The sequence below is a fragment of the Hyla sarda genome, chromosome 4 (assembly GCF_029499605.1).
Source record: "Hyla sarda isolate aHylSar1 chromosome 4, aHylSar1.hap1, whole genome shotgun sequence".
Taxonomy (NCBI): Eukaryota; Metazoa; Chordata; class Amphibia; order Anura; family Hylidae; genus Hyla; species Hyla sarda.
In genome coordinates this window covers 122,195,531-122,210,250 of record NC_079192.1, presented here as the reverse complement: position 1 = coordinate 122,210,250, position 14,720 = coordinate 122,195,531, and the positions used below count along the sequence as shown (strand labels likewise).

The 14,720-nt window shown below is 48.0% G+C and overlaps 1 protein-coding gene across 5 annotated transcripts in view; it reads right to left on the bottom strand.

Moving 5' to 3' along the window:
* Positions 1-14,720, bottom strand: part of LOC130368387 (cell surface hyaluronidase-like) — a 118,329-nt gene that overhangs the window by 66,668 nt on the left and 36,941 nt on the right. The gene's annotated exons all lie outside the window — the stretch shown is intronic.

Genomic DNA, 14,720 nt, shown 5'->3' with positions numbered 1-14,720 from the left:
AGATGAGGGGAATGCCATTTCAGAGCTAGCAGTACTGCAGCCGGACTCTGCCTCTGACCGCCAGGGGGATGTCTGCTCCAGTAAGGAGGGAGGGAGGAGTGCAGAGCAGACCAGACAGGTACTGGTAGTGGGGGACTCAATTATTAGGGGGACAGAAAGGGCGATCTGTCACAAAGACCAGGATCGCCAAACAGTGTGTTGCCTTCCTGGCGCTTGAGTTTGGCACATTGCAGATCGGGTTGACAGGTTGCTGGGTGGGGCTGGAGAGGACCCAGCAGTCATGGTACATATTGGCACCAATGACAAAGTAAGACGTAGGTGGAGTGACCTTAAAAATGATTTCAGGGACTTAGGCCGCAAGCTTAAGGCAAGGACCTCCAAGGTAATATTTTCTGAAATATTACCTGTACCACGAGCCACAGCAGAGAGTCAGCAGGAGATTAGGGGGTAAACAAGTGGCTCAGAAGCTGGTGTAGGAAGGAGGGGTTTGAGTTCATGGAGAACTGGGCCAATTCGCTGTCGGGTACCGGCTCTATCTATAGCTTTATGAGGGATCTGACCTGTCAAACTAACATGATCAGCTTTTATGAGGAGGTGAGCTCCAGGCTGGACCAGGGGAAATAGCTGGATGTTGTATATCTGGATTTTTCCAAAGCATTTGATACAGTGCCACATAAAAGGTTGGTGCATAAAATGAGAAGGATGGGGCTGGGGGAGAATGTGTGCAAGTGGGTAAGTAACTGGCTCAGTGATAGGAAACAGAGGGTAATGCACATGGGGAAGAAAAATCCGGGCTGGGATTATGTATTAAATGGGAGAACACTTGTAATGACTGACGTGGAAAAGCACTTGGGAGACTTAGTTAACAGTAAATTTAGCCGTAGTGACCAGTGTCGGGCAGCTGCTGCCAAATAAAATCATGGGGCGCATCAATAGGGGCATAGATGCCCACGACAAGGAAATAATTCTACCGCTGTACAAATCACTATTCAGACCACACATGGAATACTGTGTACAGTACTGGGCACCAGTGTACAAGAAAGATATAGGGGAGCTGGAGAGGGTTCAAAGACGGGCAACCAGAGTAATACGGGGAATGGGAGGACTACAGTACCCAGAAAGATTATCAGAATTCGGTTTATTTAGTTTAGAAAAAAGAAGGCTTAGGGATGACCTAATAACTATGTATAAATATATCAGGGGACAGTACAGAGATCTTTCCCATGATCTATTTATACCCAGGACTGTATCTATAACAAGGGGAAATCCTCTACATTTAGAGGAAAGAAGGTTTCTACACCAGCACAGATAGGGGTTCTTTACTGTAAGAGCAGTGAGACTGTGGAATTCTCTGCCTGAGGAGGTGATCATGGTGAACTCTGTAAAAGAGTTCAAAAAAGGGTCTGGGTGCATTTTTGGAGAATAATAACATCGCTGGTTATGTATACTAGATTTATAGGGACAGAACGTTGATCCAGGGATTTATTCTGATGCCATATTAGGAGTCGGGAAGGAATTTTTACCTCTAGTATGAGGGTTTTTTGCCTTCCTCTGGATTAAAGGAGAACTACGGGATTTAACATTCTATCCTCTATCATAAGGATAGGGGATAAGTTTCACATCGCGGGGGGTCTGACCGCTGGGGCCCCCCACGATCTCCCGTACGGGGCCGCGGCTCTCTGCATAGAGAGAGCGTGTCGACCACCACACGAGGCGGCGGCTGACACGCGCCCTCCATTTACTGCTATGGGAGAGCCGAAGCGCTGCCTTCGGCAATTTCCGGCTCTCCCATAGCAGTGTATGGAGGGGGCGTGTCGGCCGCTGCTTCGTGCGGTGGTCAACACGCCCTCTCTAACCAGAGAACCAGGGCCCTGTACGGGAGATCGCGGAGGGCCCCAGCGGTCGGACCCCCCGCGATCTGAAACTTACCCCCTATCCTTAGGCTAGGAGATAAATTTTTCAATCCCGTAGTTCTTCTTTAACTCAGTAGGGACTCATTAGGGATATAGGTTGAACTTGATGGACTCTGGTCTTTTTACAACCTTATGATCTATGTTACTATGTTACATTATTTATCCTGTACTGATTCTGAGTTATATCCTGTATTATACTCCAGAGCTGTAATCACTATTCTGCTGGTGAGGTCCTGTGTACATACATTACTTATCCTGTACTGATCCTGAGTTATATCCTGTATTATACTCCAGAGCTGTACTCACTATTCTGCTGGTGAGGTCACTGTGTACATACATTACATTACTTATCCTGTACTGATCCTGAGTCATATTTAATTGTAGTCCAGAGCTGCCACGGATATAAGAGAAACTGGGGAGCATCATTAGTCAACTCTGTTTCCTTAGGTGACTAGGTAAGTGACATGCTGCTTCCACGGAAAGTAATGTAATGTGAACTTGCATTTACTGCAATGGATAGATTTTTTTTTACAATGGGTTCAACCCATAGGACAAAATCTCACTATTTTAGTAAATGCAAGGTCACATTACGTTACTTTTTCTGAACTGATCCTGAGTTATATCCTGTATTATACTCCAGAGCTGTACTCGCTATTCAGCTGGTGGAGTGACTGTGTGCATACATTTCATTACGTATCCTGTACTGATCCTGAGTTATATCCTGTATTATACACCAGAGCTGTACTCGCTATTCAGCTGGTGGAGTGACTGTGTGCATACATTTCATTACTTATCCTGTACTGATCGTGAGTTATATCCTGTAGATCTTTTATTAAAAAATATAAAACATTACAAAAAGAACGAACATCACCATAACAATAATACAAACAACATACACCTGTATAATATATACAAAAATGAGTCCATATTAGTCCAAAAATGTCCAACCAAGTATCTTCTGGTCCAGCCTCATTCTCACCAAACACACCGCTATAATAACAACAACTACTAAACACTCTACAATAATAATAATACTTACAGTAATAATAATAACAACAACAATAATAACAAAAAACTGGTCCGGTTGCATTTCCCCACCCAAAATAATAAATATAATAAATATGTGTCAAACCACCAACAAACACCGCAAACAGAAAAACAGAATATACAATTTTTTTTTGGCCCTGAGCTGGTCCCGCATCCCATGCCCCCAGTACATGATAACAGACGTCCATGAACCAGTCCAGGATTTTTTTATTTTTTTTTATTTTTTATAAAAGGTCCCACACAGAAACCCCCCTCCCCCCATCTACCCACCACCCAACCTAACACTAAACCCCAACACAACACAACCCCTAGAAAAAAAACAATATATATACATATATACACATATACATAAATGTACAAACAAAACAAATATATACAAAATAATACAAACTATACAAAACAAACAACAATAAGGCTTTTCAATCACACAATCCCCTAAAGCTCAAGTTCAGTGCCTGCAAGCCCTATATCACCATATATCTACAGCACAAAACAAAAAGACTAATGTGCCAGCATCAGCCCACCACCAGGGGGAGACAACAGGCTAAGGCACTTTAAAGGCAGAGCCCCTCCACAGACGAGAGGCCCTGCCAGCACCCAGCCTCTCGTACTCCAGAGAACGCACCTTCACCAGGTCACCAAGAATGTTCCTAACCACCTCACCCACAGGGAGGATTTTACGCTGCGTCGACACTAAACACCGTGCGTTCCACGTGTAATACCTGACCACTGAGCTGACTAGGAATAAAGTGCACTGGTCCCAGCCTCCAAGGTTTCTGAATGCCCCATAGGCCCATTCCGCATAGGAGAGACTGGCCAGCCGAGGCCAACCAATGGAAGCGCCCACCCTGTTGTAAACCTCTGTGTTAAAGGGACAATGAAGCAGAAAATGCTCCATGCTTTCCAGCATGCCTCCACACTCTTCGCGGGGACATCCCCGGTCATCAGAGCTCCTGCACTTCAGATTGTCCCTCACACACAGTTTCCCGTGGAAGCAGCGCCAAGTCAAGTCCCAAAACTTCAAGGGGATCCTGATAGAATTCAAAAGCTCTAAACCCACCTCCAGATCCCGACTTGGGCAGTCCTTGAGCGCCAATGGCCTCTGGAAATGAGAAGACAGGACCCTCTTGTCAAGGAATTTCCTCGACAGAGTCCTAATCTCCCACATCCCCAGACCCCACCGACGAATAACCTTCAGAGCCGGGGTAGCGTAAGCCGGGAGATGCCCGTGTGGTGTGCGAAGATCCTTCACTTGCCCTCCTGTCTCCCATTCCTGGAAGAAAGGCCGAAACCATCCCCTACAGGAGGATACCCACGGAGGAGCCCTCTCTGACCAGAGGTTTGCTATATTGGTCTTAAGAAAGGTATTCACTAGGAACACCACAGGGTTGACCATACACAACCCCCCTAGTCTCCTCGTACGGTAAGTAACCTCCCTCTTCACTAGGTTCAGTCTGTTCCCCCATAACATTTGGAAGAACACACTGTAGACCCGGGTCCAAAGAGGTTCTGGCAACATGCATACGCTGCCCAGATATATCAGCAAAGGGAGCAGGAAAGTTTTCATCAGGTTAACCCTTTCCCGGAGGGTCAAAGACCAACCCTTCCACTGATCCACCCTCTGAGCGGCGATCTTAAGCCTGCTGTCCCAGTTTTGTTTGGGGTAATCCCCTTGACCAAATTCGATGCCGAGGACTTTTGCGGATTCCTGGGGCTCTGGAAGGGCGTCCGGGAGATTAAAATCAGGATCTCCCCCTCCCAGCCAGAGACTCTCACACTTATCCTGATTGATCTTGGACCCGGATACCTCCGAGTAGCGGTCCACCTCTGACATCAACCATCTGCCCTCCTCTTGTGAGGAGACAAACACGGTGATATCATCAGCGTACGCTACCACCCTCAGAGCCGAATCCGGCACCGCCAGGTCCATTCTCACCCCCGCCAACGGTCCACAACCAATCCTTCTAAGGAAAGGATCGATTGCAAACACGTACAGCAAAGGGCTCAAAGGACAACCCTGACGGACACCAGACCCAACCTCAAAAGAGCGGCCAATCCAACCATTCACAAGCGGGAAACTCTCTGCCCCTACATACAAGGTCTTAAGCCAATCAACAAAACCCCCTGGCAGGCCATATCTCAGAAGGACAGACCAGAGGTACTCATGGTTAACCCGATCAAACGCTTTTGCCTGATCCAAGGACAGCAAGTACCCCTTCCAGTGGCCAGCCCTACCCTGCTCCACAGCCTCTCGGACACTGAGCACAGCACTGAATGTACTGCGGCCCGGAACAGAGCAATGCTGAGCCCCCGAAAGGAGCCGGGGTGCAAACTCCACCAACCGGTTAAACAGCACTTTTGCCAGAATCTTTCTGTCCGCATTGAGAAGTGCTATGGGACGCCAATTCTCAATGTGGGACGGGTCTTTACCCTTTGACAGGATGATCAGCGCTGACCTCCTCATTGACTTTGGCAGAGTGCCCGAGGATAGACACTCATTAAAAACCGCAGTCAAGAGGGGAACCAAAGTGTCCTTAAAGGTCTTATAGAACTCAGATGTTAAGCCATCCGGACCGGGTGACTTCTTGAGGGCAAGCCCATCAATAGCCATCCTGACTTCCTCTTCCCGGATCATCTCTGTCAAAACGTCAAGAGAGGGGTCTACTCCTGGTTCAGGGACGGTTTCAGCCAAGAAAGCTGATACCTTATCTCGATCTAGATCCTTCCTTCCCAAGAGGTGCGAGTAGAAGGATCTGACGACCTCCAGGATCCCTGATCTGGACCTTTTCAAGGATCCCGTACTATCAATCAGTCCTGAGACTATTTTACTACTCACTGACATCTTGCAGTTTCTGTAAGGGTCGGGCGAGCGGTACTTCCCGTAATCCCTCTCAAAAACCAAAGATGCGTGCCTATCGTACTGGCACTTCATCAGCAAGGACTTCACTCTGGAGATATCCTCTCGGCTACCTCCAGTCGAGACAAGGTTCTCAAGTTTCTTCCTCAGACCCTGGTACAAGCGGTACCTATTTAGGCTTCTGAGGCCCGAGAGCTGGCGGAAGAATCTCGCAACCCTTTCCTTGAAGATCTCCCACCACTCTGACTTACTGCTACAAAGGCCCAGCAATGGTACCTGGCTCTGAAGAAAATCCTCAAAGGACTGTCTTATCTCCGCTTCTTCCAAGAGAGACGAATTCAGCTTCCAATAGCCTCTGCCCATCCGGGGGGTCTCTGTGACATTCAGAGAAAACAAAATTAAACAGTGATCGGAGAACTCCACCTCAACAACAGACACTGCTGAAGAGACGGCTTCCTCCTTTAAATAAAACCTGTCTATCCTAGACCTACAACTACCCCTATGATAGGTGAATCCCGCGTGGCCTGGGGTGTGCCGGATGTGGACATCCACCAGGCGAGCCTCACTCGCTATGCTATTAAGGGCGACGCTATCATAAGTCAGCTTGTCTCTGGCACCTCCCCTGTCTTGGGGCCTCGTGACAGCATTAAAGTCCCCTCCAAAGACCACCTGCCGACTTGTAAAAAGATAGGGCTTGATCCTCATAAAGAGGCACTTCCGGTCCCACTTAGACTGTGGGCCGTAGATGTTAATAAGGCGAAGTTCTTGTCCCCTCATGAGGACATCTAAGATCAGGCACCTCCCCATTTCTAACTCGATAACCCGTCGGCATTCTACCGCTGCGGTAAAAAGGACCGCCACTCCGCTATACGGCTCGGCCCCAAGAGACCAGTAGGAGGGCCCATTCCTCCACTCTCTTTTAGCCTTGTAGATAGATGACATATCTGTTAGCCTGGTCTCCTCCAAAAATAAAATATCAGCATTAATATGGGCAAAAAAATCATAGGCCGCAAATCGAGCTGTATCTGACTTAATGCTGGCAACATTAATGGATGCCAGAGTCAACGGAGAGGGTGCCGCCATCAAGGGTGATTGAGTTAGACAGCTTTCTTTTTCCCACTCCCCTTCTCACCCTCCACATCAGAAGAACTCAGAGAAATAGAAGTGTCCATCTCACCAGACGTCGTTTTACTTTCCTCGTCTCCGGATTCTAGGCCAGTCCCTTCCCCCGAGGACATAACCTCCCCAGGGGAAGAGGACTCGGCGCCCCCTGGAAGCCCCTCTGCCACCTCCCCCTCATCCTCCCCTTCCGAAGAAGAGGAGGAGATGTCCCTGAGGAGTCGGAATCGATTGGAAAGGCCAACCAGAGGGGAGTCAGTTTTGCCTTCCTTTGGCACCTGGACCAGGGTGGGAGAAGATCTCAAATCTCCCTTTTTTTTTTACTTGTACCCCGCTTTCGTGTCTCCTTCTGCCATCCCACATCCTCCTCCTCCACGCTATCTGAGGAGATGGCACCTTCCTCATTCTGGATCTTCCTGACCTCCTCATTCAGCTCGCCATCCCTCGGGGTCTCAGCAGCAAGGTTGGCCTCTGGGACAGAATGAGAGGTCGTCCCAGTAACCCGGGCTTTCCCCATCACCCTATCCCTTTGGCGTTTATCAAGACGTCTTAGTTGGGCTGGTGTCTTTCTCTTGCTGTTCCTCACTGACCCCTCAGTTCCTCCACCCCTGCTAGTCCCCTCCCCAGCAGATTCCGGCTCGTGATCTTCACCCGCTGGGGACAAGACCGCATTAGCGAAAGAACAAGGGCAACGACTGAATGGGTGACCTAAGTCACCACACAGGTGACACCTAATCTCTGCACAAGATGCGGCAAGATGGCCTACACCCCCACACAAGGCACATTTCTGCACCGTACAGTTTGCACTGATGTGTGTGGGGTCACCACATCTGTGACAGAGCTTCGGCTGACCCCGGTAGAAAATCTGGATACGATCCCTGCCGAGAAAGGCAGAGGATGGAATATGGGTAACTGTATTTCCTGAACGCTTAAGTTTTACCAAAAACGTCCAGGCTCCTGACCAGATGCCAAACTCGTCCCTGTTCTTCTGCGGGACCCCCATTACCTCGCCATATCGTCCTAACCAGGTGATAATGTCAACACAAGAGAGTGATTCGTTACGGGTCAAAACGGTCACTCTCTTGATTTCGTTTTGACGAGACAATGCCTGTACGGCAAAGTCTCGCCAGCCGGGCTCATTCTTTACCAATTCATAATTCGACCAGAAAAGCTCAAGCCCCTCTGGCCGAACAAAACTGATATTGAATTCAGGAGCACCGTAGGGATGTATCAAGGCAAAGATATCAACTGCCTTGAAGCCCATCTTTAGCAAGAGCTCAACCACTTTGGTCCTTGAAGGACACATATCTTCGCCCTGCCACCGAAGACGGACCACATTCCTACGGTTACTACCTGCCCCGGCTGTTGGGAGGGACCACACAGTATCGCCCCCTCTTTCCTCTCGGAAGGCAGAGAGACCGTGTCTCTCTATCCAGAAGGACAGATCAACTGCTCTACCCTCTACATTAATCGACCTTTCCCCCTTTTTCAGAGCTTCCAGGAGACGTCGCTGCAATAAACCGTCCCTAGAGTCAGGAGACGAGGAAAGTATTCTACTTCCCCCAGCAGTGACATTGGCATAACTCCTATGGTCTGTCACCACTGGGGGGGCAACCGGACCAGACCCTACGCCTACACCACTTCTAATGACAACATCCCCACCACCCTCAATAACAACATTAGCACTTCCCCCAACAACATTGTTTCCAATAACATCATCTGTAGTCCCATCACCACCCCCAATTACAGCAACAGCAAAATCACCTTCTCCAATAACATTAACCTCCATCCGCTCCCCAGTCATACACCCCGTACCCCCATTTACCTTCTCATTCACACTGGCTGGACCAGAAACAGATAATCCGGCCTCAGCATCACGGGGCACTAGGGCTGGGACAACCTCCGCTGGCCCTTTAAGGGACCGGGCAGCATGCTTGCCCGGTCTAGAGGAGGCCCCAGCCCTGTTCTTATTAGTGCCCTCCGCCTCATCAGCATCATCTCCAGTCTTTTCATGGCGCCGCTGATCAATGGGATCAGCGGCACCAATGCAAAACAAACGTTTTTCTTCACTTTTGGGAGTGTCCGTTATGCCCTTTACTACCTCCGGCACTGAGTCACCCCCCTCTCCCACAGGGGAGCGAACTACAGCACCGGAGTCTGCCTCTATGCCCACCGCTGAGCCGCCCTCACTGTACGGCCTTGCGGCCGATGCCTTCTCTGCTCCATCCCTGCTACTGCAAACAGGCATGGAGCTCTGCGCCCTTTTAGTATCTGTACTCTCCCCGCACCTTTGCACCGAGTCCACCACAGAACACGGGCTGGGCTGGGTAACGGGGCTTGCACAATGAGCTGACCCTGCGGCCGACTCAGGGTATACAGGGAGGGGGGTGTAGATGTAACTCACCACTTCTTGCTGCTTTGGCTTGGTCTTTTTCTTCTTACCCCCAGGTGCCTCATTTGGGAGCTCATCTCCAAACACCAGGTTCTGAGGACACACTGGGGATTCCAGCATGCGGATCTGGGCCATTAGCGCCCCTCCCTTGTAGCTGCTGTCACTGTCCTCTCCTGAGTCGGCAGGTGATAATGCTGGCTGCTGTGCAGGGGGCCCAATGTACGGGGCCTGCTGCTGTTGCCGCAGGCCACCAGGTGGATCTGGCTGTTGTTCTTCCTCCATCTCCTCCACATCATCCACCTGGCTCTCAGGTTGCAGCCCCATCAACCTTTTATTTTTTTCTTCTTCTGTCACCCTGAAGCGCTCCTCATTTTCCAATTTTTCTTTAAATGGCCCACTCTTCGCCAGTAATTCTGCTCTCCTCTCCTCCAAAACTTGTATTTCAGCCATAAGTGTCTTTATCTGCCCCTGGATCTCCGTCTTTTTCTTTTTTGGAGTTACCTTAGCCCTGGCACGGTCACAGCGCAGTTCCTCTCGGAGCCTCCTGATGGCCTTACAGGTGTCTTCATACTCACGGAGGTGACTTTTTACCCGGGAGGTATAGGTGGAAATAGACTCCCGGGTCCTCAGCACTCCCCAGCCTTCCTCACTGAGGTCGGCTTCACCTCCGTGAGTACTCTGCCTTCTTCCGGACGAACCCAGCTTTCCACTGGCAGCACCCAGCTTTCCCAAGGAGGATCCCACCTTGGAGTTTTTCGCCTCTGTGGGGGGAGTTGGAGCAGCATTGCTGCGACTCCTGGTGGATCGCCTCACCCCCAAATCCTCCGATGTTCCGGCCGCTTGCTGGCTTCTACTGCTCCCCTGCGGCCTATTCCGAGGAGCAGAAGCCTGGGCCTCGCCTCCCTCACTCATGCCTGGAAACCCACTCCCTCCCTGGGGAGGAGGAAGCAGGCCCCAGGTGGAACAGATGGAAATCCCTGGAGCTCAGGAGACACAGCAGACACACAGCACAGCTGAAGCACGACCACACCCGCAACTAATTGGTCAGCACTCCAGAGCTGTACTCACTACTCTGCTGGTGAGGTCAATGTGTAAAGGCATTTGATTACTTATCCTGAACTGATCCCGAGCTATATCCCTGTATTATATTCCAGAGCTGTACTCACTATTCTGCTGGTGTGGTCACTGTGTACATACATTACATTACTTATCCTGTACCGATCCTGAGTTATATCCTGTATTATACCCCAGAGCTGTACTCACTATTCTATTTTTCTCATTTTGGGGGGGATGCAATTTTCTGGGCTTGCCTCGGGCACAAAAGGAGCTAGCTACAAGTGTGTACCCAGCTTTACTAACAAGGAAATATTTGTATAATATTTACATAAAGGTAACATCCTTCATGAATTACTCAAATTATAATAAGTTTTGTAGATCTGTATTTTTGCTTTTGCTTGCATTAACTGAGGAGACGTTGACCATTCCTTTTTGTTTTGTATACAGCATATACCCATATACTGTAACATATACCCATATACCGTATTTGGGTCCATTTGCAATATACTTTTTTTGTACTTAATAGAATAGTTTTCATTAGCCTTAGGCCTCCTGCACCTTGGTGCCTTATTAAAGGGATCTGCAGAACAAGGACCTGTGCACATGTGCACCACCGTTTTATTCATTGTCTATGGAGCTGAGGAAGATTGCCTAGTGCAACACTTGCCTATCATCGGCAGCCCCATAGGCAACAAACAGAGTGACGGTGGCATGCTCAACTCACTACTCTAGTGTGAAGCACAACTATGGTCCCTGTTCTTGAGATGACAGGAGGTTGTACCCACCCCCAATCCTGTAGATAAGGGATACGTGTCTTCACTTGAAATCCTCCTTTAGGGCTGCAGATCTGCAGCATATTTTGCTCTGCGGATCCGCTGACAATGGACCCTACAGTGTTGCCTCCATCTGTGCCTGCTCATAGCGGCAATCCGCCACTACGAGCAGACATGCTGCAATGTGCGAATCTCCGCGCGCATGCTCAGTATACATGCACACATCGCGGCTGCTCTCGACCTAGCACAGGGAGCAGGGGGAGCAGCTGCGATGTGTGCGGGTATACTGCGCATGTGCACGGCAACTCACACATTGCAGCATGTCTGCTCGTAGCGGCGGATTGCCCCTTTGAGCAGGCACAGATGGAGGCAACACTGTAGGGTCCATCGTTGGCGGTTCCGTAGCATATAATACACTGCGTATCCATCCGTGTGAACGAGCCCTGAAGTGCAAGTGTCATCCCTGTCCAAGGTACAGACTTGCACATCATAACAGGGCAGATAGAGATGGGACAGAAGATACCTTTACTCACTGTGGCTGCAGTTTGTAAAGTTATATCTGTTTTCTTATCCAGACAAACAGTCAGAGCGGCTTGCCTCCTTCCCGTCCTGACCCGTTCCCAGCATGGAGCCCTGTGCGCCAATCGTGCAGGTAGGAAGTGTGCGCTTCAGCTCAGTTGGCCTCTCTCCAATTGTGCGGCTGGATTAGAAAACAGATGCAATATAGCTTTACATACCGCAGCCACAGTAAGTAAATATATTGTCTGTTTACTTATGCTCTAACTATTAATGTGTGCAGTCCTGCACTGACTGATGCACTTTAAGGGTCTATTCATATGTACAGTATCTTGCGCATATTTGATGTTCAGGATTTAAAACTAGAGATTTAAAGCTGTGTTCAGTCATTTAGTTTACATTGAAATATGCAGCATAAAATTTTCAAATTCTGCAGATCCCTTAAAGTGCATCTTTCAGTACAGAACTGCACACATTAACAGTTAGGGCATAAGGAGTAAATATATAGTACAGTTACTTACTATAGCTGCAGTATGTAAAGCTATATCGCGTCTGTTTTCTAATCCAGACGCACAATTGGAGAGGACAGCGAGTGACCCTGCACGATTTAGGCACAGGGCTCTATACTGGGAGCACTGACTGTTTATCTGGCTTAAAAACAGCTGCAATATAACTTTATAAACTGCAGCCACAGTAAATAAAGGTACCTTCTGTCCCGTCTCCATCTGCCCTGTTTAAATGTGCAACTCTGTATCTTGTACAGATGTGACAGTTGCACTTTTAGGGTACGTTCACACATCCAGGATCCTGCGCAGATTTGATGCGCAGGATTTGTTACAGCAGAATAGAAGCTGTGCTCAGTCATTTAGTTTACATTGAAATCTTCAGCAGAAAATCCTGCGCATCAAATCTGCGTATGTGTGAACATACCCTAAAGGAGGATGCCCAGGATACTATACGTGTGAATACACTCTAACAGTACGTTCCCACCTGGCGTACATTCAGCGTATTTCACTCTGCACAAAATCTGCAGCAGCAGCGGGAAATACACTGCATATCCCTCGCTCACCATACACACAAGGCTTTCCGGCGGCAGCCCTATGTGTGTAGTGAGTGAGTCACGTCGGCACACAGCCCCGCCTCCAAAACTCACTGCACACATAGGGCTGCCACGGAAAGTCTTGTGTGTATGGTGAGCGAGAGATATTTCCCGCTGCTGCAGCAGATTTTGCGCAGCGTGAAATATGCCGGTATAGGCCAGGTGGGAATGTAGCCTAAAGTTAATTTTCTAGAACAGGAGTCCAGAGTTCCAGACTGTTTCCATCTACTCTAGGCCTGGAATGAATGGGCATATGCTCAATGTTGCTTTGTTAGTTGTACAGTGAGAAAGAGTCCGAATGGAGCAATAGTCCCACATACACGCTCTGTCACTTCAAAGTCTATGGGATAATGGAAACAGTAGAGTACATGGATAAGTGATGTTATTGGTGGGAAAATTCTTCTAAATATCAATTGTACAGAATCAAGAACCTTAATGCACCCACGTATGATTCCAATTTCATTTGAATGCATACATAGGTTGTGTTGGATGCCATAATACAGAGCTTTTCCTTTTTGTGAAAGCATTGCTTCTAGGGTATTATAACACGGCATCAGGAGCAACTTACTGTGGCACACTGTTGTATAAGACCCTGTCTGAAAAAAAAGGAAACACAGACGCTACTCAGCTCACCACCCAATGTGTATAGGAACCTAGGACAGAATTCAGGATTTAGATGTTAGGAGCCAGGACAGCAGGGTGTAGCGGGGCTTATCCCATTCAAATAGATTCATTAGAAAAAGTAATTTTGCTTCCAGCTTCCAAACAAAAAAATAAATAAAAAATAGTAAAAACTACAAATTTATTGCATATGCATTAAAAAGTTATATCAACAAAACTATACTGGATAAAACAGCGAAACTCCAAGCGTGTTTTGAACTTTATATAGTCCTTAGTCATGGCAGTAGACTAAGAACTATATATGGTTTGAAACCCATTGGTGTTTCACAGATCTTTATGACATTTCACATTTTATTGTTTTATCCAGTATATATATTTGTTCATATAACTTTTTAATGCATATCTAATCAATTTGTATCTGGAGAAAAAAAAAGTTTACTCTGTAGATGTGATAAGCCCTCGCTACTCCTAATCTGAATCTGTGGAACAGTCTACCTCAGGAGTTAACAGTATAACCGTAGGGCCTAACGGAACTGGCAGGTCTAATAACATATATTTATGTGGGGTCCCGGTACCGCATCCTATACGGTACCTGTATATAGGTCCCCATAGCCAGAGTCCCTAGGACGTCGGGGTCCTTCTTATCTAGTCCGCCCCTTGTCACCTCTCATCTAGGTATTAGTAATTTAACAGTTTATTCAGGATTTATATAAATATAATTGTACAAATATATATAATTGGTTAATTACCTGTATGGAGCGTAGCAGGACCTGCGGGTCACGTGATCAGGTAAACTCTATTGTTTTTGCTTAAGGACCTTTGGAGGTCCCTAAGACGTATTGCACCCATAGTTCCTTGTAACGGTGAGTGACAGTTATTCGGACCAATCAAAACAGCCATTCCCATATAAGGGCGCGGCGGCCATTGCTCGCTCTTCTTGTTCCTGGGCTGTTGTGAGAGAAGGATCTGTGCTGCTGTCATCAGTGAGTTAGGCCCGAGCCTTGCGGCTGATTATTACAAAACCGTGAGTGTATCAATCCCTAAGCACTCTGCAAGATCACCAGACCTTATCTATCCCCTAAATCCGGACGGATCTTCGCAATTAACCCGAAATTCAGAGACTTATATCCAAAGTCAAGGTCCGCAACAACTGTTAGTCACTGAAGTGTATAGAGACTGTTTGAATGAGACTGTTGCTGTTCATTGGATGTACCGAAAGCCTTTTAAGTAAAGTTTATCCAAGTTCAACTACCTTGTGGACCTTCAGTCATTATTCGCATGCACATATCGTTACTGGGAAGGGCGGCGATAGGCCGGAGTATTACCT